Source organism: Gavialis gangeticus, unplaced genomic scaffold (genome assembly GCF_001723915.1).
Source record: "Gavialis gangeticus isolate Ggan-Ray unplaced genomic scaffold, GavGan_comp1, whole genome shotgun sequence".
In the NCBI taxonomy this organism is placed as follows: Eukaryota; Metazoa; Chordata; order Crocodylia; family Gavialidae; genus Gavialis; species Gavialis gangeticus.
The window spans coordinates 171,537,074-171,539,931 of record NW_017729024.1 but is presented as its reverse complement, the minus strand read 5'-3'; positions in this window follow the sequence as shown (position 1 = coordinate 171,539,931).

Sequence of the window (2,858 nt, the reverse complement as noted above, 5' to 3'; positions counted from 1 at the left end):
CATCCAGTCCCTCCAGAAGCTCCCTAACTAATTCCTCACTAACCCTTGGCCCAGGTTTGCTTCCCCCGGGGCCCGAGGGGGGCCCAGCAGGGAGATGGCTGTTCTGGTTCCTACTTAGGAAGACGGAGGCAAAGAAATCGTTAAACATGTTAGCTTTGTCATCTGGTGTGATGACCAAATTTCCCAATGCGTCCTGCAAGGGCCCCACATTACCTGGGACCTTCTTTTTGCCCCCTATGTATTTAAAAAAGGACTTCTTATTGTCCTTAATCTGGGAAGCTAGTCCCAGTTCCATCTCTGCCTTGGCCTTCCTAACTACCCCCCTACACTCCCGAGCAACTGCAGAATAGGTTTGTTTTCATTTTTTTTTTTTTTTTTGACTACAGCAGTTTTTTTCTGTTACAAAGAACTATGAAAGACCACGACTATATATTTCCATTTGAAATATCTCAGTTTATGTTGTGAATCATTTGTAAATCTAATAGTGCTAACATCGGGTCCGTCTACATAGGGCGTTTACTTCAGAGCTGACTAATTCGCTCTGCAATAAAGTCTCGGTGCCCATGTGTGCAGACCTATTAGACCACTGTAAATTAATAAATGCTGCCCTAATAGTTCATAGTAAACACAAGCACTAGTTTATGGCAGCATTATTTAGTGTGCTCCAATGCACATGTAGATGCTGATGGGGCCGTCTGGGGCATGAGGGTGCTTCAGTGGGGAGGCTGCTTGTTGGCTAGACCCGCATTTGAGTACATTTGTGACCCAGCCAACCCCTTGGCAGCACATTGCACTGGGTTGGAGCAGGCCTGGGCTGACAGGCTGACCCCCATGCCCCCGCCCCGGCCCCTTGCCAGCTGGGCTACTCTGACTGAGCTCAACTTATTGCGGTCCCAGGCACACATGTAAATGTGGCTCCCGAGAACAATAAACTCTGGTGCAATATGCACTGGAATTTATTGTGTCACACTAAGACCACATGTAGAGGTGCCCATTGTGTGACACCCTAAAGCACTCTTGAGAGGATGACAAGGGTGCCTGGAGTTTAAAAAGGTTGAGAACTCCATAGCCCAACCACTAACCTATTGCATATTTTGTAATGGGCGGGGGGGGGGGAGGGGGCGGGAGCCAGGAAGGGAGCTTTCTCCATCAAATCTATACTGCTTCATATTACCTACAGTCTGGGGAACTCCCTTCTCGTCAGTGCAGAGGCAGAAAACAATCTTGGAGTCACTATTAATACCAAGATGAACATGGGCCGGCAGTGTGGGGACGCGGTCAGAAAGGCCAACAGTACCTTGTCATGCATCCACAGATGTGTCACGAGCAGGTCCAAGGAGGTGATCCTCCCCCCTCTACGCGGCACTGGTCAGGCCGCAGCTGGAGTACTGCGTCCAGTTCTTGGCGCCGCACTTCAAGAGGGATGTGGACAGCATGGAGAGGGTCCAGAGGAGGCCACTCGCGTTATCAGGGGGCAGCAGGGCAGGCCTTACAAGGAGAGGCTACAGGACCTGAACCTGTTCAGCCTCCACAAGAGAAGGCCGAGGGGGATCTAGTAGCCTGTTACAAACTAGTCAAGGGGGACCAGCAGGCATTGGGGGAGTCCCTGTTCCCCCGAGCACTACTGGAAGTAACAAGGCATAACAGCCATAAGTTGACTGAGAGTAGATTCAGGTTAGACATCAAGAAGCACTACTCCACAGTCAGGGCAGCTGGGATCTGGAACCAACTTCCAAGGGAAGTGGTGCAGGCTTCTACCCTGGGGTCTTCAAAAGGAGGCTAGACAATCACCTTGTTGGGGTCGTTTGACCCCAGCATCCTTTCCTGCCATGGCAGGTGGTTGGACTTGATGATCTGAATAGGTCCCTTCCGACCCTACCTGTTATGAAACTATGAAACTTGTATATTCACTGGGAAAGGCTGGTATTCTTCCACTTCCCATATGTGTGCTCTAACTCTTCCCTTTCTTTAGCATTTCCTACTGTCTGGCTTTAGGCATCTCCCCAATCAGTGTGTGAAGCTTTGGGATTCAATTTATTAATGCCTAACCATCCCTATGCAATGTTAGGAATGTAATTAAGAGCTATGACCCTACCTTGATCTCAGTTGCCTAAGGATTTCTGTAGTAAAGGTAGAATTCGAATACAGATTTCCTGTTTCCAGCTGCAGCACTTTATCTTTTCTTCATTGTAGGGAAAGAGAGAGATTCTGAATGGGCCTGGCTGGTATGAGCAAGGAGGAAATGAAGTGCAAGGTGCTTACTTGTGCCCCTGAGCAGGACCTGGATAGGACTCCTCTGCCTAACATAGACCATGCCCTCTACTTGGTGTTGGCTCTGGATTTAGGATCCAGAGGCCTTACTCCACCCCCAGACTGACCAAAGACCTCTCCATTCAGTACTAGGCAAATTTGTGATCCACAGTGATAACAGAAAAGAAGAAATACAAACAATCAAGCGATTCTATATATCCACCAAATTCTAGGGCTGTCATGAGAGTCAAAGTACATCTGGCCAGGGTGCAGGCTTCTCTCTGAGGGTTTCTCTTAGGTGTGAAATGTCAGCAGTCTGGAGGTGGGATGCCGAGGCCCATACACCCTGTTCCAGTGGGGTGGATAAGATGGGCTGGTGGTATGCCCTTTGTGGTCTCGGGGACCCTTCCCAGGCATGGGGACGGGGAGGAAGGATGGAAAGGAACAGGGAGGGGTGGGAAGGAAAAGGGAAGGACAAGACAAAGGGAAAGACCCTTTGTTACTCTCAAGTCTCTGCTTTTGTATTCTCCTTCCCTCCTGATGACTCCTGATGACTCTTCATCCATATCTGTTGCTGGCTGGTTTACTTTCTGTAGTCACACATCCAC